General features: G+C 37.9%; 1 long non-coding RNA gene across 2 annotated transcripts; it reads right to left on the bottom strand.

Moving 5' to 3' along the window:
- LOC113322351 lies at positions 1-23,886 on the bottom strand. Of its 2 annotated transcripts, XR_003347110.1 has the most exons (6): positions 23,758-23,886; positions 23,283-23,656; positions 22,729-23,128; positions 1,395-1,766; positions 1,160-1,300; positions 1-870 (listed from the first exon to the last, which is right to left on the bottom strand). It is a non-coding gene; the product is annotated as an uncharacterized LOC113322351 (long non-coding RNA). The 2 variants fall into 2 exon arrangements; XR_003347109.1 differs by having other exon boundaries at positions 1-1,300.
- Between the last annotated feature and the right edge of the window lie 221 nt (positions 23,887-24,107).

Genomic DNA, 24,107 nt, shown 5'->3' with positions numbered 1-24,107 from the left:
CATTTTTTTTGTTTCTTCCGGTATTTCTCACAATCCCCGGTAATCAAGGCTGATACCATTACATGCAGACAAACAAATTCTAATAGATCTTGATCGTCGGATCGATCAAATGGCATCCCAGACTAGTCTTGGTATCCACATATATCATGGACCGAGGAGCCATAAACCCTAGTAAACATGTCAGGAAATACCAGTTTTATCGGGGCTGATATCATTATACAGTATATAGACAAACAACTCCTAGTAGACCTAATAGATCTTGATTGTCGGATTGTTCGAATGGCATCCCTGGCTAGTCTTGGTATCCCCAGATATCATGGCCCTAAACATGTCACTAAGACATCCAAAAAATTTGTCATGTGACCCAAAAATATGGATGGATGGATTGATGGATTGATGGATGTTATTTGGAGCTAGGTAGTTGTAGATGTTCTTGAATAAAGAAGCCCAAGTGATGGTTCAACCACTATTTCCCAACAAAACAAAAACAAAGGTGGGACTGACATGATTCCAGAGGAAGGTTGGTCAGGACTTCACTTAAAGGCATGGTCTCCTCTGTGCAAGGCCAAACACCTAAAGGATTCAATTATAAACAAACAGTAAAGACTCCCACCATTTCTGTAGAAAATGGGACCATCTACCAGGTGATGCTACCTCAAGACTCCCTACAAACTTAGGGTCATCCCCTTTGTAGGAAACAAGACTACCAGATTTATCAAGTGTGCACTGCAGCATGAGTTTATGGCTCATCATTTGCAGTAACCTGGTCCATTTTGGACCACTTCTATATGGAACAGTACACCTTTCAAGAAAATGACTTCCACTTCTGGTCTCCTCAGAGCTTCTGGCATGGTGTTTAATGGAGTGGATCTGAAAAAGAAAGGCTTGAAATCATCAACTGAGACCTGTTAACAATGCCTGCACCTTAAACAATAACATTTCTCAATGTGGCATCATAAAACCAAGGTGTAGTGCTTCGACATCTAGAATACCGGACACATGAGAATGTATATTCTGCAGATTGTTGCTGCAACAAGGTAAGTACTGCATGATATGACACTTCTACAATTCAATGTATCATACAGAAAATAGACAACCAGTGAACCTCAACATAAGATGCATATTTCCTTCGGGTTTCGAATAAAGAAAGTTAGAAAACCTGAAAATGCGAGTTAAAAACAACCACAAGATAATTCTGTTGTTCTTTTTGTATTGAACCATGAAACTTGAGCTTGTTTTCTGTTGTATTTTCACTTCAACGCTTCATAGTGACTCCGAGGAAGAGTTTTGTTGCCATAATCTGCAACAAATAAGAGTTAAAGATGAAGCGTTATTATAGACACACTTGCGTAAAATTAAGAGAAATTTTTGGTTCAGATTTGAAATCAACTGACCAGTCAAGGGGATGAGTGCTAGCTGCGGAGGAACCAAAGGAAGCAACTGGCATAGACATTGAAAGCTGAGTCGTGGTGCAGAATGGACTTGAGTCAGTTGTTCTCATTTTGATTTAACCAATAGTTCTCTGGTTTTCTTAAGCCACTCCCCGTAGGAAGATTGAACTTGAAGAGATTGATCATCGTGTTTCAGGCCTTATGGTATCTTGTGAAGCGGGTTCAGAATCAAAGGACCAGTACTGTTGTCAAACAGGTAATCTTGGGCCGAGACTCTCGGCTGATTGGTGGTGCTGGTAGTGGTTGCATACCTTAGATCTTGCAGTGTGAGCACCTGCAGGTAGTCACCTGGGAACTCTACAGCCAATGTATCATCTTGCAAGAGTGACGACATTTTCCCAACCAGGTCATTAATCAGAGTTTGTGTTTTTTGCAGAAAATGTTGGCGCAATGCGGAAATGTGATGGGTTTATGGAAATGAATTTAGGAAGAGAGGTTGGTTAATTAAAAGGTGAGGCTTATATTAATATGAAAATGAAAATATTACAAGAGGCTTGTGTAGCAACTTTGGCTTACACTAGTTGTTTACAAAGAGGCACTTTGGCTCTTACTCTAAACTCTAGCTCTCACTCTTACTACTTACTCACTCACTTGAGTTGTGGATTGTTGTTGGATGATCCCAAATGAATCCATCCTATGCCTATTTATAGGCTTCATGACCAACTCCTTACTTTTCTAGATAGTTCTATCTAGACTCTTCTTCAAATTAGATATTATAAGAAAATTCTAGAGAAAAGAATTCTCTAGATAATACTTGATGTAAAGAAGGCCTAGAAGATTCTAGTATTTGGGCTTTACTTAGAGTAGATGATTATTTGGGCCTTACTATTGGGTTTTCACAAATTATGTTTTTAACACCCCCTCTTAATTTGTGATGTTAAGTTTTTCTCTAAAATGATTGAATTTGTCCACTGTGACTGCTTTTGTGAAGATGTCGGCATTTTGCTCTTGTGTTGGACAAAATTGGAGCTCAATTTCTTTGTTTTCGACCAGCTCTCTGATAAAGTGATGTCGTAGCTCTATGTGCTTCGTCCGTCCGTGAAAGACTGGATTTTTTGTCATTGCAATTGTAGACATATTGTCACAGTAGATAGTCGTCGGCTGCTTTTGCCTTTGTTGTAGGTCGGTCATTATTCTTCTCAACCATACTGCTTCACATGCTGCACTTGTTGATGCTATGTACTCTGCTTCGGCTGATGATAGTGCCACCGTACTTTGCTTTTTAGAACTCCAAGAGATAACTTTTGTTCCCATACAGAAAACATAGCCTGATGTGCTCTTTCGATCTTCAATAGAACCTGCCCAATCGCTATCTGTGAAGCCAATTAAATCATTGTCTTTTTCTCTTGTATACTTGATGCCAAAATTCTTTGTTCCCTTGATATATCGAAGAATTCTCTTCGCAGCGACATAGTGTAATTTGCTTGGCTCGCTCATATACCGAGAAACAATGCTGGTTGCATTGACTATGTCTGGCCTTGTATTTGTTAAGTAGATCAGTGAGCCGACTAGACTTCTAAATAAGGTTGGATCAACTTTTGTCGCTCCATCATTTTTTACCAATTTCTCATTGGTACCCATTGGAGTTGCAATTGGTTTGCAATCCATCATGTTGAACCTTTTCAGTAAGTCTTCCGCATATTTTTCTTGAGAAATGAATATTTCTTCTGGAGATTGTTTTACTTGAATCCCAAGAAAATATCGCATAAGTCCTAAGTCTGTCATCTCATATTCTTTCATCATCTCCTTCTTAAATTTTTCTGTCATCTCTTGTTTTGTACTGGCATAAATTAAATCATCAACATAGAGACAGACAATTAGGAAGTCCGTACCTTGTTTTCTGATGTAGAGTGATGGCTCACTTGGACTTTTCTCAAATCGATTATCTCGGAAATACTTGTCGATTTTGCTGTTCCATGCACGCGGTGCTTGCTTAAGACCGTATAGTGCTTTGCGGAGACGATATACCATTTTTTCTTTTCCTTTTCGGATATATCCTTGAGGTTGTTCAACGTACACCTCTTCTTCTAGTTCTCCGTTTAGGAACGCCGACTTTACGTCTAATTGGTAGACTTTCATTTTGAGTTGAGCTGCCAAAGCTAACACCATCCGAATTGTTTCCATGCGAGCGACTGGGGCGAATGTCTCGTTGTAGTCAATTCCTGGTTGCTGGGAATATCCTTTTGCAACTAGCCTTGCTTTGTGCTTTTGAATTGACCCATCTTCATTATATTTTGTCTTGTAGACCCATTTCAGACCAATTATTTCTTTATCAACTGGCTGATTGACGAGCTCCCATGTCTTATTTTTCTCAATTACTCGCATTTCTTCGTCCATGGCGTTTCTCCATTTTTCTTGTTTTGCCGCTTCCTCATATTTTTGAGGTTCTAGTGCTATAAAAGCACAATTAGATACATTATAAATATCTCTTAGGGAACGCACCTTTCTAGGTGGGGCACTTGAGTCAGATGAGCTTGGACTTTGTTGTGTTGGACTAGGAGATCTCGGGCTTGCTGGTGGAGTGTTTTCTTCTTGGTGTGACAGATATGGCTCTTCTTCGATGAGTAGTGGAGACTCGTGGTTATCTGGTTCATCATTCCAATCCCAAGCTTTGAATTCATCAAAGATAACATCTCTTGATATTACCAGTTCCTTTGTATCTGGATTTAGAAGTCTATAGGCTTTAGACTCCTCGCTATATCCGATGAATATAAGCTTTTCTCCTTTTTCATCGAACTTTTCTCTATGTTGGGATGGAATATGTGAGTATGCTACACAACCAAAAATTCTGAAAGAAGTTACCTCAGGCTTTTTCTTATGCCATCCCTCGTATGGAGTTTTATTGTGAACCGCTTTTGTTGGCGAGCGATTAAGGATGTACACTACTGTGTTGACTGCTTCCGCCCAGTAGGTGTTGGGTAGCTTCCTTGCTTTTAGCATACTGCGAGCCATTTCCACGATCGTGCGATTTTTCCTTTCCGCAACGCCGTTTTGTTGTGGAGTGTATCGGACGGTGAGCTCCTTTTTAATTCCATTTTCTTTGCAGTAGTTGATAAACTCTTTTGAAGTAAATTCTCCACCACGGTCTGTACGGAAAACTTTCAATTGATGGCCACTTTGCTTCTCTGCCAGCGCCTTGAATTCTAGGAATTTAGTGAATGCCTCGGACTTTTGCCCAAGAATGTACACCCACATCATCCTGGTATAATCGTCCACGAATAAGAGAAAATATCTTCTGTTGTTGAGTGAAGTTGTTCTTGTCGGACCGCATATATCAGCGTGCACCAATTCGAGGGGCCTTCTTGCTCTCCACGATGTCTTCGTAAATGGAAGTCTATGAAACTTCCCTAGAATACAACCTTCACATACTTTATCTCCACCGTCGATATTGGGAAGACCAATTACCATGCCTTTTGATTTTAGAACCTTTAAGGATCTGTAGTTGAGATGCCCGTATCTCAAATGCCATAGCTTTCCTTCGTCAATATGGTTGGTACTCATTGCACAATTTTCAATTGATGGCATAGATAGGGGAAAGACAAAATTTCCTGACATTTTTACTTTTGCCACCAATTGATTATTAATTTTATCGTAAATTGTGCATTCTCCGTCTTCGAAATGTAGTGAGTACCCTTTTCTTATGAGTTGTCCAACACTTAATAAATTTTGAGCTAGGCCAGGAACATAAAGAACATCAGATATGTATCGAGTTTTACCTGACCTTGTATGTACGGATATGACTCCTCTTCCTTCAACATTCTGGAACTTTCCATCTCCAAGTTTGACTGGCGGAATCTCTTGTTCCTCCAATTTTACGAAATATTCTTTGTTTCCTGTCATATGGCTGCTGCATCCGCTGTCGACATACCATATACCTTGCGATTCTTGTTGCGAGGTGAGGCAGGAATAGAATACTTGATTCTGAGAATTGTTTTTCTCGGAATAGTTTGCTTCATTAAGCCAACAATCTTTCTCCATGTGATTTAATTTATCACACTTGGTGCACTTATACTTGCAATCTTCAGTTGCATGTCCAAAATTTTTGCAAACATTGCATCGGAGATTTGAGGAGTTATTTTTTCCGTACCTTTGATTGTTGTTTCTATAACCTCCTTTTCCTTTTCCACGTCCGCGGTAGAAATTACTGGGTCTTTGATTTGACGTCGACCCTTTCTCATACTGCGAGTTGGATGATGATCCCCCTCTAGAGCTTTCTTTTTTGGCTTCTGTATTTTTCTTCTCACTGAAATTTATTTTTGATTGAAATGCCTGCTCCAATGGTTGCTCCGCGAACCTATTTATTCTTTTCTCGTGCGCCTCGAGTGAACCCATTAATTCATGTACCGAGAGAGTCGATAAATTTTTTGATTCTTCAATGGCAGCGACGATATGATCAAATTTGAATGGTAAGCTTCTTAATATCTTTTCTACCACTCTTTTATTTTCAATGGTATCTCCATAACTACTGATTTGATTTACTATGCCAGTAACTCTTGAGAAGAAGTTCTGGATAGTTTCATTTTCTTTCATAAGTAAATTATCAAAATCTCGCCATAAATTTTGTAGTTTAATGGAGATTACCTTTTCTGATCCTTGGAATGCTACTTTGAGAATATTCCAGGCCTCCTGTGAAGTTTTTGCCACCGAAATTCGAGGAAAAATAGCTTTTCTTACGCCCTGTTGTAGAAACAGTAATGCTTTAGCATCTTTCTTCTTATTTTCCTTATACTCTTTTTTCTCTGCGTCCGTCCATGACGACAGAGTTTCTGCTGACTCTGGTACTTTATAACCTTCTTCTATAAAATCCCATAGGTCTTGTGAAATGAATAGTGTCTTCATTTGTAGACTCCAATAATCGTAACTCTCACCATCAAAAATTGGAATTAGACTTTGGGCATAGTTGAAACCTTGAATATTTTGGTTAATTGCCATGAGTAGAGTTTTAGGATTACTGGGTTAGGTTTGCTCTGATACCAAATTTGTTGGCGCAATGCGGAAATGTGATGGGTTTATGGAAATGATTTTGAAAGAGAGGTTGGTTAATTGGAAAGTGAGGCTTTGATTAATATGAAAATGAAAATGTTACAAGAGGTTTGTGTAGCAACTTTGGCTTCCACTAGTTGTTTACAAAGAGGCACTTTGGCTCTTACTCTAACTCTAGCTCTCACTCTACTACTTGGTTACTCACTTGAGTTTTGATGATTGTTGTTGGATGATCCCAAATGAATCCATCCTATGCCTATTTATAGGCTTCATGACCAACTCCTTACTTTTCTAGATAGTTCTATCTAGACTCTTCTTCAAATTAGATATTATAAGAAAACTCTAGAAAAGAATTCTCTAGATAATACTTGATGTAAAGAAGGCCTAGAAGATTCTAGTATTGGGCTTTACTTAATGTAGATGATTATTTGGGCCTTACTTATTGGGTTTTCACAAATTAAGTTTTTAACACCCCCTCTTAATTTGTGATGTTAAGTTTTTCTCTAAAGTGATTGAATTTGTCCACTGTGACTGCTTTTGTGAAGATGTCGGCATTTTGCTCTTGTGTTGGACAGAATTGGAGCTCAATTTCCTTGTTTTCGACCAGCTCTCTGATAAAGTGATGTCGTAGCTCTATGTGCTTCGTCCGTCCGTGAAAGACTGGATTTTTTGTCATTGCAATTGTAGACATATTGTCACAGTAGATAGTCGTCGGCTGCTTTTGCCTTTGTTGTAGGTCGGTCATTATTCTTCTTAGCCACACTGCTTCACATGCTGCACTTGTTGATGCTATGTACTCTGCTTCGGCTGACGATAATGCCACCGTGCTTTGCTTTTTAGAACTCCAAGAGATAACTTTTGTTCCTATACAGAAAACATAGCCTGATGTGCTCTTTCGGTCTTCAATAGAACCTGCCCAATCGCTATCTGTGAAGCCAATTAAATCATTATCTTTTTCTTTTGTATACTTGATGCCAAAATCTTTTGTTCCCTTGATATATCGAAGAATTCTTTTTGCGGCGGCATAGTGTAACTTGCTTGGCTCGCTCATAAACCGAGAAACAATACTGGTTGCATTGACGATGTCTGGCCTTGTATTTGTTAAGTAGATCAGTGAGCCGACTAGACTTCTGAATAAGGTTGGATCAACTTTTGTCGCTCCATCATTTTTTACCAATTTCTCATTGGTACCCATTGGAGTTGCAATTGGTTTGCAATCCATCATGTTGAACCTTTTCAGTAAGTCTTCCGCATATTTTTCTTGAGAAATGAATATTTCTTCTGGAGATTGTTTTACTTGAATCCCAAGAAAATATCGCATAAGTCCTAAGTCTGTCATCTCATATTCTTTCATCATCTCCTTCTTAAATTTTTCTGTCATCTCTTGTTTTGTACTGGCATAAATTAAATCATCAACATAGAGACAGACAATTAGGAAGTCCGTACCTTGTTTTCTGATGTAGAGTGATGGCTCACTTGGACTTTTCTCAAATCCATTATCTCGGAAATACTTGTCGATTTTGCTATTCCATGCACGCGGTGCTTGCTTAAGACCGTATAGTGCTTTGCGGAGATGATATACCATTTTTTCTTTTCCTTTTCGGATATATCCTTGAGGTTGTTCAACGTACACCTCTTCTTCAAGTTCTCCGTTTAGGAACGCCGACTTTACGTCTAATTGGTAGACTTTCATTTTGAGTTGAGCTGCCAAAGCTAACACCATCCGAATTGTTTCCATGCGAGCGACTGGGGCGAATGTCTCGTTGTAGTCAATTCCTGGTTGCTGGGAATATCCTTTTGCAACTAGCCTTGCTTTGTGCTTTTGAATTGACCCATCTTCATTATATTTTGTCTTGTAGACCCATTTCAGACCAATTATTTCTTTATCAACTGGCTGATTGACGAGCTCCCATGTCTTATTTTTCTCAATTACTCGCATTTCTTCGTCCATGGCGTTTCTCCATTTTTCTTGTTTTGCCGCTTCCTCATATTTTTGAGGTTCTAGTGCTATAAAAGCACAATTAGATACATTATAAATATCTCTTAGGGAACGCACCTTTCTAGGTGGGGCACTTGAGTCAGATGAGCTTGGACTTTGTTGTGTTGGACTAGGAGATCTCGGGCTTGCTGGTGGAGTGTTTTCTTCTTGGTGTGACAGATATGGCTCTTCTTCGATGAGTAGTGGAGACTCGTGGTTATCTGGTTCATCATTCCAATCCCAAGCTTTGAATTCATCAAAGATAACATCTCTTGATATTACCAGTTCCTTTGTATCTGGATTTAGAAGTCTATAGGCTTTAGACTCCTCGCTATATCCGATGAATATAAGCTTTTCTCCTTTTTCATCGAACTTTTCTCTATGTTGGGATGGAATATGTGAGTATGCTACACAACCAAAAATTCTGAAAGAAGTTACCTCGGGCTTTTTCTTATGCCATCCCTCGTATGGAGTTTTATTGTGAACCGCTTTTGTTGGCGAGCGATTAAGGATGTACACTGCTGTGTTGACTGCTTCCGCCCAGTAGGTGTTGGGTAGCTTCCTTGCTTTTAGCATACTGCGAGCCATTTCCACGATCGTACGATTTTTCCTTTCCGCGACGCCGTTTTGTTGTGGAGTGTATCGGACGGTGAGCTCCTTTTTAATTCCATTTTCTTTGCAGTAGTTGATAAACTCTTTTGAAGTAAATTCTCCACCACGGTCTGTACGGAAAACTTTCAATTGATGGCCACTTTGCTTCTCTGCCAGCGCCTTGAATTTTAGGAATTTAGTGAATGCCTCGGATTTTTGCTCAAGAATGTACACCCACATCATCCTGGTATAATCGTCCACGAATAAGAGAAAATATCTTCTGTTGTTGAGTGAAGTTGTTCTTGTCGAACCGCATATATCAGCGTGCACCAATTCGAGGGGCCTTCTTGCTCTCCACGATGTCTTCGTAAATGGAAGTCTATGAAACTTCCCTAGAATACAACCTTCACATACTTTATCTCCACCGTCGATATTGGGAAGACCAATTACCATGACTTTTGATTTTAGAACCTTTAAGGATCTGTAGTTGAGATGCCCGTATCTCAAATGCCATAGCTTTCCTTCGTCAATATGGTTGGTACTCATTGCACAATTTTCAATTGATGGCATAGATAGGGGAAAGACAAAATTTCCTGACATTTTTACTTTTGCCACCAATTGATTATTAATTTTATCGTAAATTGTGCATTCTCCGTCTTCGAAATGTAGTGAGTACCCTTTTCTTATAAGTTGTCCAACACTTAATAAATTTTGAGCTAGGCCAGGAACATAAAGAACATCAGATATGTATCGAGTTTTACCTGACCTTGTACGTACGGATATGACTCCTCTTCCTTCAACATTCTGGAACTTTCCATCTCCAAGTTTGACTGACGGAATCTCTTGTTCCTCCAATTTTACGAAATATTCTTTGTTTCCTGTCATATGGCTGCTGCATCCGCTGTCGACGTACCATATACCTTGCGATTCTTGTTGCGAGGTGAGGCAGGAATAGAATACTTGATTTTGAGAATTTTTTTTCTCGGAATAGTTTGCTTCATTAAGCCAACAATCTTTCTCCATGTGATTTAATTTATCACACTTGGTGCACTTATACTTGCAACCTTCAGTTGCATGTCCAAACTTTTTGCAAACATTGCATCGGAGATTTGAGGAGTTATTTTTTCCGTACCTTTGATTGTTGTTTCTATAACCTCCTTTTCCTTTTCCACGTCCGCGGTAGAAATTTCTGGGTCCTTGAGTTGACGTCGACCCTTTCTCGTACTGCGAGTTGGATGACGATCCCCCTCTGGAGCTTTCTTTTTTGGCTTCTGTATTTTTCTTCTCACTGAAATTTATTTTTGATTGAAATGCCTGCTCCAATGGTTGCTCCGCGAACCTATTTATTCTTTTCTCGTGCGCCTCGAGTGAACCCATTAATTCATGTACCGAGAGAGTCGATAAATTTTTTGATTCTTCAATGGCAGCGACGATATGATCAAATTTGAATGGTAAGCTTCTTAATATCTTTTCTACCACTCTTTTATTTTCAATGGTATCTCCATAACTACTGATTTGATTTACTATGCCAGTAACTCTTGAGAAGAAGTTCTGGATAGTTTCATTTTCTTTCATAAGTAAATTATCAAAATCTCGCCATAAATTTTGTAGTTTAATGGAGATTACCTTTTCTGATCCTTGGAATGCTACTTTGAGAATATTCCAGGCCTCCTGTGAAGTTTTTGCCACCGAAATTCGAGGAAAAATAGCTTTGCTTACGCCCTGTTGTAGAAACAGTAATGCTTTAGCATCTTTCTTCTTATTTTCCTTATACTCCTTTTTCTCTGCGTCCGTCCATGTCGACAGAGTTTCTGCCGACTCTGGTACTTTATAACCTTCTTCTATAAAATCCCATAGGTCTTGTGAAATGAATAGTGTCTTCATTTGTAGACTCCAATAATCGTAACTCTCACCATCAAAAATTGGAATTAGACTTTGGGCATAGTTGAAACCTTGAATATTTTGGTTAATTGCCATGAGTAGAGTTTTAGGATTACTGGGTTAGGTTTGCTCTGATACCAAATTTGTTGGCGCAATGCGGAAATGTGATGGGTTTATGGAAATGAATTTAGGAAGAGAGGTTGGTTAATTGAAAGGTGAGGCTTATATTAATATGAAAATGAAAATATTACAAGAGGCTTGTGTAGCAACTTTGGCTTACACTAGTTGTTTAGTAAGAGGCACTTTGGCTCTTACTCTAAACTCTAGCTCTCACTCTTACTACTTACTCACTCACTTGAGTTGTGGATTGTTGTTGGATGATCCCAAATGAATCCATCCTATGCCTATTTATAGGCTTCATGACCAACTCCTTACTTTTCTAGATAGTTCTATCTAGACTCTTCTTCAAATTAGATATTATAAGAAAATTCTAGAGAAAAGAATTCTCTAGATAATACTTGATGTAAAGAAGGCCTAGAAGATTCTAGTATTTGGGCTTTACTTAGAGTAGATGATTATTTGGGCCTTACTATTGGGTTTTCACAAATTATGTTTTTAACACCCCCTCTTAATTTGTGATGTTAAGTTTTTCTCTAAAATGATTGAATTTGTCCACTGTGACTGCTTTTGTGAAGATGTCGGCATTTTGCTCTTGTGTTGGACAAAATTGGAGCTCAATTTCTTTGTTTTCGACCAGCTCTCTGATAAAGTGATGTCGTAGCTCTATGTGCTTCGTCCGTCCGTGAAAGACTGGATTTTTTGTCATTGCAATTGTAGACATATTGTCACAGTAGATAGTCGTCGGCTGCTTTTGCCTTTGTTGTAGGTCGGTCATTATTCTTCTCAACCATACTGCTTCACATGCTGCACTTGTTGATGCTATGTACTCTGCTTCGGCTGATGATAGTGCCACCGTACTTTGCTTTTTAGAACTCCAAGAGATAACTTTTGTTCCCATACAGAAAACATAGCCTGATGTGCTCTTTCGATCTTCAATAGAACCTGCCCAATCGCTATCTGTGAAGCCAATTAAATCATTGTCTTTTTCTCTTGTATACTTGATGCCAAAATTCTTTGTTCCCTTGATATATCGAAGAATTCTCTTCGCAGCGGCATAGTGTAATTTGCTTGGCTCGCTCATATACCGAGAAACAATGCTGGTTGCATTGACTATGTCTGGCCTTGTATTTGTTAAGTAGATCAGTGAGCCAACTAGACTTCTGAATAAGGTTGGATCAACTTTTGTCGCTCCATCATTTTTTACCAATTTCTCATTGGTACCCATTGGAGTTGCAATTGGTTTGCAATCCATCATGTTGAACCTTTTCAGTAAGTCTTCCGCATATTTTTCTTGGGAAATGAATATTTCTTCCGGAGACTGTTTTACTTGAATCCCAAGAAAATATCGCATAAGTCCTAAGTCTGTCATCTCATATTCTTTCATCATCTCCTTCTTAAATTTTTCTGCCATGTCTTGTTTTGTGCTGGCGTAAATTAAATCATCAACATAGAGACAGACAATTAGGAAGTCCGTACCTTGTTTTCTGATGTAAAGTGATGGCTCACTTGGACTTTTCTCAAATCCATTATCTCGGAAATACTTGTCGATTTTGCTGTTCCATGTACGCGGTGCTTGCTTAAGACCGTATAGTGCTTTGCGGAGACGATATACCATTTTTTCTTTTCCTTTTCGGATATATCCTTGAGGTTGTTCAACGTACACCTGTTCTTCAAGTTCTCCGTTTAGGAACGCCGACTTTACGTCCAATTGGTAGACTTTCATTTTGAGTTGAGCTGCCAAAGCTAACACCATCCGGATTGTTTCCATGCGAGCGACTGGGGCGAATGTCTCGTTGTAGTCAATTCCTGGTTGCTGGGAATATCCTTTTGCAACTAGCCTTGCTTTGTGCTTTTGAATTGACCCATCTTCATTATATTTTGTCTTGTAGACCCATTTCAGACCAATTATTTCTTTATCAACTGGCTGATTGACGAGCTCCCATGTCTTATTTTTCTCAATTACTCGCATTTCTTCGTCCATGGCGTTTCTCCATTTTTCTTGTTTTGCCGCTTCCTCATATTTTTGAGGTTCTAGTGCTATAAAAGCACAATTAGATACATTATAAATATCTCTTAGGGAACGCACCTTTCTAGGTGGGGCACTTGAGTCAGATGAGCTTGGACTTTGTTGGGTTGGACTAGGAGATCTCGGGCTTGCTGGTGGAGTGTTTTCTTCTTGGTGTGACAGATATGGCTCTTCTTCGATGAGTAGTGGAGACTCGTGGTTATCTGGTTCATCATTCCAATCCCAAGCTTTGAATTCATCAAAGATAACATCTCTTGATATTACCAGTTCCTTTGTATCTGGATTTAGAAGTCTATAGGCTTTAGACTCCTCGCTATATCCGATGAATATAAGCTTTTCTCCTTTTTCATCGAACTTTTCTCTATGTTGGGATGGAATATGTGAGTATGCTACACAACCAAAAATTCTGAAAGAAGTTACCTCAGGCTTTTTCTTATGCCATCCCTCGTATGGAGTTTTATTGTGAACCGCTTTTGTTGGCGAGCGATTAAGGATGTACACTGCTGTGTTGACTGCTTCCGCCCAGTAGGTGTTGGGTAGCTTCCTTGATTTTAGCATACTGCGAGCCATTTCCACGATCGTACGATTTTTCCTTTCCGCGACGCCGTTTTGTTGTGGAGTGTATCGGACGGTGAGCTCCTTTTTAATTCCATTTTCTTTGCAGTAGTTGATAAACTCTTTTGAAGTAAATTCTCCACCACGGTCTGTACGGAAAACTTTCAATTGATGGCCACTTTGCTTCTCTGCCAGCGCCTTGAATTCTAGGAATTTAGTGAATGCCTCGGACTTTTGCTCAAGAATGTACACCCACATCATCCTGGTATAATCGTCCACGAATAAGAGAAAATATCTTATGTTGTTGAGTGAAGTTGTTCTTGTCGGACCGCATATATCAGCGTGCACCAATTCGAGGGGCCTTCTTGCTCTCCACGATGTCTTCGTAAATGGAAGTCTATGAAACTTCCCTAGAATACAACCTTCACATACTTTATCTCCACCGTCGATATTGGGAAGACCAATTACCATGCCTTTTGATTTTAGAACCTTTAAGGATCTGTAGTTGAGATGCCCGTATCTCAAATGCCATAGCTTTCCTTCGTCAATATGGTTGGTACTCATTGCACAATTTTCAATTGATGGCATAGATAGGGGAAAGACAAAATTTCCTGACATTTTTACTTTTGCCACCAATTGATTATTAATTTTATCGTAAATTGTGCATTCTCCGTCTTCGAAATGTAGTGAGTACCCTTTTCTTATAAGTTGTCCAACACTTAATAAATTTTGAGCTAGGCCAGGAACATAAAGAACATCAGATATGTATCGAGTTTTACCTGACCTTGTACGTACGGATACGACTCCTCTTCCTTCAACATTCTGGAACTTTCCATCTCCAAGTTTGACTGGCGGAATCTCTTGTTCCTCCAATTTTACGAAATATTCTTTGTTTCCTGTCATATGGCTGCTGCATCCGCTGTCGACGTACCATATACCTTGCGATTCTTGTTGCGAGGTGAGGCAGGAATAGAATACTTGATTTTGAGAATTTTTTTTCTCGGAATAGTTTGCTTCATTAAGCCAACAATCTTTCTCCATGTGATTTAATTTATCACACTTGGTGCACTTATACTTGCAACCTTCAGTTGCATGTCCAAACTTTTTGCAAACATTGCATCGGAGATTTGAGGAGTTATTTTTTCCGTACCTTTGATTGTTGTTTCTATAACCTCCTTTTCCTTTTCCACGTCCGCGGTAGAAATTTCTGGGTCCTTGAGTTGACGTCGACCCTTTCTCGTACTGAGAGTTGGATGATGATCCCCCTCTAGAGCTTTCTTTTTTGGCTTCTGTATTTTTCTTCTCACTGAAATTTATTTTTGATTGAAATGCCTGCTCCAATGGTTGCTCCGCGAACCTATTTATTCTTTTCTCGTGCGCCTCGAGTGAACCCATTAATTCATGTACCGAGAGAGTCGATAAATTTTTTGATTCTTCAATGGCAGCGACGATATGATCAAATTTGAATGGTAAGCTTCTTAATATCTTTTCTACCACTCTTTTATTTTCAATGGTATCTCCATAACTACTGATTTGATTTACTATGCCAGTAACTCTTGAGAAGAAGTTCTGGATAGTTTCATTTTCTTTCATAAGTAAATTATCAAAATCTCGCCATAAATTTTGTAGTTTAATGGAGATTACCTTTTCTGATCCTTGGAATGCTACTTTGAGAATATTCCAGGCCTCCTGTGAAGTTTTTGCCACCGAAATTCGAGGAAAAATAGCTTTGCTTACGCCCTGTTGTAGAAACAGTAATGCTTTAGCATCTTTCTTCTTATTTTCCTTATACTCTTTTTTCTCTGCGTCCGTCCATGACGACAGAGTTTCTACCGACTCTGGTACTTTATATCCTTCTTCTATAAAATCCCATAGGTCTTGTGAAATGAATAGTGTCTTCATTTGTAGACTCCAATAATCGTAACTCTCACCATCAAAAATTGGAATTAGACTTTGGGCATAGTTGAAACCTTGAATATTTTGGTTAATTGCCATGAGTAGAGTTTTAGGATTACTGGGTTAGGTTTGCTCTGATACCAAATTTGTTGGCGCAATGCGGAAATGTGATGGGTTTATGGAAATGAATTTAGGAAGAGAGGTTGGTTAATTGAAAGGTGAGGCTTATATTAATATGAAAATGAAAATATTACAAGAGGCTTGTGTAGCAACTTTGGCTTACACTAGTTGTTTACAAAGAGGCACTTCGGCTCTTACTCTAAACTCTAGCTCTCACTCTTACTACTTACTCACTCACTTGAGTTGTGGATTGTTGTTGGATGATCCCAAATGAATCCATCCTATGCCTATTTATAGGCTTCATGACCAACTCCTTACTTTTCTAGATAGTTCTATCTAGACTCTTCTTCAAATTAGATATTATAAGAAAATTCTAGAGAAAAGAATTCTCTAGATAATACTTGATGTAAAGAAGGCCTAGAAGATTCTAGTATTTGGGCTTTACTTAGAGTAGATGATTATTTGGGCCTTACTATTGGGTTTTCACAAATTATGTTTTTAACAGAAAACGCCATATTCAATGGAGAAGAAACAAAATCGTGTAATACAAAACTGGAGGAGAAGTATGACTTTGAGAACTAGAGAACTTGAAAAAGATTAAACAAACAACTTAAATTGCGAAAGAATAAGACCCTGTATGACAGATCAGATATGAAATACTACAATCGTTCTAATCACGAGAGAAGAATCATTCTAGGATGAAAAAAGGCCGTCCAAGAGAGAAAAATAATAAAGATATTTATAGCGTGTTTGGATATCAGAAGATTATGCTTCTTCAGAAGCAAACGACAATCTCAGAAGTCAGATGCAAAAACATTTTACTTCAATTAAGAGGGTGGTGCCTTTATCTGATACTCCATACATATAGTACTATATATATATAAATATAAATACATAATAAATAATACTAATCTAGATATTAAGATTTTATATTTCACTTAATTTAATAAATTATTCAAATTCACTGTATATATATATTAAGATTTATTGCAACATATAAAACTGACCAGTATATCATTGAAGATTTTAATATATCGATCTTCAATTTTTAAAAAATAAAAAAAAAATACTCCCTCCGTTTCTTTTTAATAGGCTGGTTTCCTAAAATAAATGTTTCAAAAAAAAAGTTGTTTTCCTAATTGAGAAAGTTAAATGTTATCTAGTTTTTTGGGACCACTTTTCTCTTAACTTCTTTTGATGACAAGTGTCATATGGACCATTTCACTATACTTCTTTTGATGATTAGTGTCATGGGGACCATTTCACTTCACTTATTTTATTGACAAATGTCATGAGGACCACTTTCAATGATTAGTTCTCTTAATTTCCTTAATTTTCTCTAAAAACAAAGTCAGCCTATTAAAAAGGAACGGAGGGAGTATATATCAATGAAGAAATTTCCTTTTAACAGATATGTAGAAGATACTTGGTTAAATTTAGGAGTATAATAACTTTAGACTAAGTTGTAAAAAAAATGACTGCAAGTAAGAACAAGCATTATGGTGAACTAATGCTTTGTCAGATTTAGAGTTTTTGGCCAAGCCGTAAGGCAACAATTATGTTCCCTAAACCCATCACCCTAATATGCCAACATGACGAAGAATTTGGCAAGTGGCCTAAAATATATCTGGCAGCCCAAATTTTGTCATGTGACCCGAAAGATGACCATTTGTTTTGAAGTAAATGCCGCGAGACTCTTGGTCTTAATTGTCATGATACTCTCTGGAAAGAATTGTACTTGGAAAGATTAGCAACTCATCATGTTAGTGAACGTTCAGGTCAAATGCTAGTTGTTTTTGTGTTTCAGTATGTTTGTTCTATTCCCTTGAGGACCGAATTAACAAGCAAAACAAATGACATTGTAGTTTACAGCCACATACCTGATTTAAGTGTAGCGAAACAAATCTGTGCTTAACTGAGACCCAGAGAAGGTTTGACATTTCAAAAATCCTTCTGCTGTTGAACTTGCGCATTCCAATAAAAAATTGACTTGTTGAAATTTCATTTCGGAAGATTGGCTGTAGAATTCAACAAAACCCAGCTACGACGTCTTCGATTAAAAACATGAAAATCTGAAGCTTTTGCAGATACAAAAACTGAAAAGTATCTGAGAAATCAACCTGGAAAAATTGAGCAATAAATCAATGGAACTTGATTGTGTACCGAAAATATAAGAACATACGTTGTGCCGAGAGGTTCATATTGTTCCTCAAGACATTCCAGGATCCGGCATCAGAAACGAAAAACTACACATACAAGGGAAGTTAATGCACAATAAACACAAAAGACACAGAGATTTACGTGGTTCGGCAATGGCCTACGTCCACGGGCAGCAATTCACTTACTTTATATAGCAGAGAATATACAATGCACATGACACTCAACACCTGTTCTTCTTCTTCACATTCTCAAGTCACCTTCAAATCTCCCCCAACTCTCCCAGCTCCAAAGCCATGAGAGGATCTACATCTTGCTAATGGAGAGATTACTTCTCTTCTTTGTGAGGAGATGTCTACAACCTAAGGGTTTAGACAATATTGATGTAGATACCTATAACCTAAAGGTTCTGCCTTTATTTATAGGCTTACAAATACTTCAAATAGGAAACCAAGCTTTACTCTAATTTAGGAAATCCAAACTAAGTAAGATAGGAAACCCTTATTTAGATAGAAGTCTAAACACATTCCAAAAATCAGTAAAAACTGATTTAGGAAACCACACTGATGTTTCCTAAAAATCGAGCCAATATCCAACAATTCTCCACCTTGGCAAGATTTCCATGACAACTTCAACTTCACTATTCTCTGATTTTTCCACCTTGGCATGAAATCTCGACATTCACCTTCCACGCCTTCATATTCTACTGCCTTCAATCACCCGGAGGTGCCAATCATCTGTAGATGCTTCAATTTCACTAAAGGACTTCAATACTTCACTCACCCATAGGTGCCAACCATCCGAAGATGTTTCACTTCCATAAAAGGACTTCAATACTTCACTCACCCGTAGGTGCCACCCATCCGAAGATGTTTCAATCCCTCATAGGGCTTCAATTCTCCAATCATCTAATGATGCCTTCATACTTCAATCATCCTAAAGATGCTGCACTCCCACAAATGGGCTTCAATTTTTCATTCATCCGAAGACGTTGCACTGGTACAATTTTCAAAATCCTTGTCTAAGGTTCAAATGTGTCAACCGACACCAACACACCAAATGGTGTTTCAAGTTCCTTTTAAGGATGCAATGTGCTTCAACATATGCTTCACAAATTCGATCCCATGTTAGGGTTGCAGCTGTGTCTTAAAAGACACCAACATACTAATGCACCTAAAGATGTTGCAAACGTAAGTCATTGATTTATTTCAAGATGGCCAATCTTAAACATCACCAATTCTTTCGTAACTTTGCTGATTTCTCAACAATTCTAGTTATCTATGAATTCCTGACGCGTCTTCAGTTTCATAGATTCTACATGCACATATTCTTCAAACTTGCAAGATTCAATTATTTGCATATTTGCTTCAAATTGTAGGATATAGTCTTTGACTTCAACTCACCACTTCACTTGTCAAATTTGAGCTCTTTCTCCATCCTACTTCTTCAAATTCCAACACTTCGTCTTTCAATGCGGAGTTCAATATTTCATCACATGCAAATGTATGGTGTACCCCCACACCGATGAAGTTTTCTTCAAAAGATGAAATAATTTGTACCTTACAAAGATGCAGTCTTTGCAAGTTCCCAAACATCTGTGTGAACACATTCCAGTATTCCATATGTTGTGATATTCATGAACTAGAACTTTTCTTTTACTCCAAGCTTGATTCTTTCTCCACCTTCACACAATGTTCGCAAAATCTTAAACTGCATGATTCTGCGTTCTTCAATATCATGCCTTAACTGCATGAATTAGTCTTCAACCGTATTAGATTGATCTAACACTTATACTTCCATATTCAACAATACAGATTTTCATTCTTCAATACTTTTATCACTACAACTGCATTGAAAAAACTTCTTCAATACTCCACCCTTTAAACAACTTTAAACCCCACGGAGTCCAATGGATCTAATGATTTCAGATTCTTCTTCAAACTTTGGTACACACCGAACAACTTCAAACTTCTCGAGTTACAGCTAAGTACTTCAACTGAATGCTTAACATCTACAACTTCAAACTCCAACTCTTAAAAGTCAGAAAACCGTTCTCTAGAGAATACCTACGATAAAAGCATTCAAACACTCGAAATTTCTACATATTACTAGATTTGCGTTTTTCAACGTTCACGTCTGAACTTGAAACTTTTTTCCTTGTTTTCCAATGCACCACAAAAGGCAATTCAATTCAATTCACATACCGCATTCTTCAAATAGCTTGCGATTTATTCGCTTAACTATATACTTCACATGTAGTATTGTACCTTACAATTGTGAAGTGCTACAATGATACCTTGTTCCTTGCAACCGAGTTTTCACCTCAAAAACGGAACATATCCATATAACCAATCTGTTTTTTTCACCACGGTCTTGCACTTCTTCAACTTGATAACTTCAAAAGGTAAACACCTTAATTCTCCGCCAAATATCATCCAAAAATAAAGGTAACAAACCACCTAGCTCCCTCTTTTAAAAATAGTAAATCAAAGAGGTGCCTTCAAACATCCGAGTGGATGATTCAAAATGTACCATATTTGCGGCGTTCAACGACACGAAAAGCTATGCTCCTATATTGTTGTGTAAACAACAAAAGCTTGCAGAAATCCAATGCTCATAAGCTTACTCTTCAAGTAAGTTGCACACTCAACACATTCAAATAAACCCTTCTTCAATCATATGCCCAAGGTGCATATGCCAAAGATTGTGTCAACTTCATCTTCAAACGCTTATCTTTAAAACAGAATAAGAAACTACAGCTCCACCACACACAATATCTCCATATAGGAAACTCAATTACTGCGTCTTCGACCAGAATTTACCAATCCTCCATTATTGCTCTCACAACACTAAGACATTCAAATGATTGATAATTATCACATGAAACCTACTAATAGATTTCTGCAATCCTCGCGACACCATGCAACTGAGGCAAACTTGAGTTTAACTTATTCTTCAATTCCTTCAACTATGTCAAGGACAACATGATCGAACCAATGACAACCGGTAATATTCACAATCGTTCCCCTTGGTACTTTGAACAATTCTAAGGATCTTTGACGATTTCAATTTTTGCATCTTTACCTCTTCCAGCGTATAAACCATTCAACTTGTACTTCAAACATGATACTCTTGTTTCCTAACAACTTGGCTTGCAAAGAAAGCACATTCAAACGGAAAACCGACTAGGTATTTCCAAATAGTCCACAAAAGTATCAAACAAACGAGGTAAAGACCAAAAACCAACTAAACACCTTTATCAAACTAGTTAATAAGGTTATGAAAATACTTACCCGAAGCTATGCAAAATACATAGGGTTTATACCTGAAGAAGTATTCCAACGTCAAATCCTCCCTTCATGTAGAGCTTCAACTTCAAAAGTGTATCAATCAACAATCAACGAATATGAAACACTTCAAATACATTCGTTTATGAGTAATTAATGCTTCAAACGGTGTTTGTCAAATCAGAAAATCCACCTCTTCACCTTGATGCAATTCAAACGATCTTGTTTCTAAGATTCTTCATATGAGGTTGTACAACAATTTTATGAATTCCAATGTAACTCTGATTTTCAAATCGACATAACTTGATTCTACAACATGCCTATTGATGCATCTTCTTTTAGGCTTTTACTTCAATCTCCAAGTATGTCTTCTTCCATAAATCCTCCCACATTTTCTGACGAAACTGTTACAACTTTGCACCATAGTTTTAAAACTGTTACCAATCTTCACCACAAGGTTTCAGAACTATCACAATTCTTTTACCACAAATTTCAGTCAAAAAATGGCTCCTTGTCTTTGTGTTCTTCTTTAAATTTGACATCTTTTTTGATATCTTCACATACCGTTTCTGACCCAATTCAAACGAGCAAACCCTAGATTTCAAGAACCTAGACCTAATCTCTGATACCAATTTGTTGTGCCGAGAGGTTTATATTATTCCTCAAGGCATTCCAGGATCCGGCATCAGAAACGAAAAACTACACATACAACGGAAGTTAATGCACAAATAAACACAAAAGACACAGAGATTTACGTGGTTCGGCAATGGCCTACATCCACGGGAAGCAATTCACTTACTTCATATATCAGAGAATACACAATGCACATGACACTCAACACATGTTCTTCTTCTTCACATTCTCAACTCACATTCAAATCTCCCCCAACTCTCCCAGTCCCAAAGTCATGAGAGGATCTACATCTTGCTAATGGAGATATTATTTCTCTTCTTTGTAAGGAGATGTCTACAACCTAAGGGTTTAGACAATATTGATGTAGATACCTTTAACCTAAAGGTTCTGCCTTTATTTATAGGCTTACAATACTTCAAATAGGAAACCAAGCTTTACTCTAATTTAGGAAATCCAAACTAACAAAGATAGGAAACCCTTGTTTAGATAGAAGTCTAAACACATTCCAAAAATCAGTAAAAACTGATTTAGAAAACAACACGGGTGTTTCCTAAAAATCGAGCCAATATCCAACAACATATACTATGGATACTTGTAAGACTTTATTCATTATTCCTATAATGGTTTTGTTAACATTTATATTTTTGCGGATACCAATTAAAAGCGCACCCTGTGCATTACAAAATGCTGTTACATGGTATATTACATAATTAAACAACATGGGGAAAATTTACAAAAGACTATATTTCCCATTTGAACTGGGAACTGCTAAAGATTTCAGGGTGATTTTAGAATATTTCATTTACCATGGTTTGTAGTAAAAATTCAGCATAAACCAGTTATGAGTCCCATTGGAATACCACACACATGTTTGTTTGCCAAAACAAAAGAATTTTTGAAGATTTTACGGTACTTGGTTTTATGTAAAACAATCTTATAATACTATGACATTCTTCGGGTACGACACTAGATGTTTTTATGTTTGTTCCACTCCCGTGATGATCGATTTACCTAGCAATTTAATCGACATTCTAGTTTATAGCCACATACCTGATTTAAGGGCTGATGTCCGAAATTGGAGAATGCAACAAATCTGAGATTGACTGAGTCCCAGAAAAAGTCTCTGAAATTGCCAAAACCCTTCTACTGCTAAATTTGCGCTGTTGTGATATATACAAAGGGAACTCCTCATAATTTATTCAGTCTTCATATGCATTTTTTCGATACCAATCAAAAGCATGCCCCGTGCATAATTACCTGTACACGGAAAGACGGAGATTTCTAGCATCCAGGATGCTAGCAAAACTTGACTTCGATCTCTGGAGCACTCTAACCAGAATGAGTACACTGAAGTATCCATTCCGGTGAAAATTCCAGATACTGCTGATTCTCGAACTACACGCTTATGGTCCCCTTGATGGTGAACCAGAAACCTATGATCTTCATTGAGCTGTTGTAGCAGAGGTAACCAATGACACTAGTCAATACAAGATAAAGAATCTATTCCAATGACCATAAAAATTAAGTGAAAGTTCTGCCTTTAACATCATGTGCCTTAGCAATGTTAAGAAAGATAGCGAACAAAAGGTTTGTAGTTCACTCACAGCAAAGAATATTTTCGAATTATGTCGATCTTAGATGGGTCTTTAGCTTGACAGTTGAAGAGATTTCCAGGAAAGATATCCACATCGGAAATGCCGGGTGTGTACTTACAGTTGTATGTTCCATTCACCTGAAATACATGCATAACAGTTTGAGGACGAACCAGTCATTTAAGAAATCACCAGTTATATGACATGATACTGTATGAGATCTAAGACGAACAACCGTCAACAACTCTGAATCACCTACTCTGAAATTGTATTTGGTCATCCATGCTGTGCCAAAACTAGGCCTGCAATCAAGCGGTAGGGCCTCCTTTGGCGCTTCTACTAGGGGCATTTTGCATTCGACCCGAAGAATGTTCCCTGTACTCGATCTGTAAAAACATTTGCATGAATTCTGAATTATTATGAAAATGGGAGGAATTAAGCCGAAAAAAATAATGTAAAACAGAACAACTAGAGTGGGTTAGATCACCTTGAAGATGGTAGCCCAATAATAATCCCAACGGCATCAAAACCTTGGTTTGTCAAGAGGGTCTAACACATACTTAGCTTCCATTTTAAAATTCAGCAGTCCTAATTCACACACCTAGGTTGACCTAAGATTCATACCTACAGACAAAGAAATAGAGCACACCATTAATCAGCTCGAGAAATACGTTACACCAACCCTCAAAATTACTTTGAAATTCCATACGAATCTAAACCACAAGGATCAAGCAACCAGACAGATACCTTGTATCCCCTCCACACACAACAAATGAATTCACTCAGGGCTTTGGAAACAACTTTCAACCAAAGATAAAACATTCATGGTAAACAATA

Source organism: Papaver somniferum, chromosome 1, assembly GCF_003573695.1.
Source record: "Papaver somniferum cultivar HN1 chromosome 1, ASM357369v1, whole genome shotgun sequence".
NCBI lineage: Eukaryota > Viridiplantae > Streptophyta > Magnoliopsida > Ranunculales > Papaveraceae > Papaver > Papaver somniferum.
This window is presented reverse-complemented; position numbering and strand designations above follow the sequence as displayed.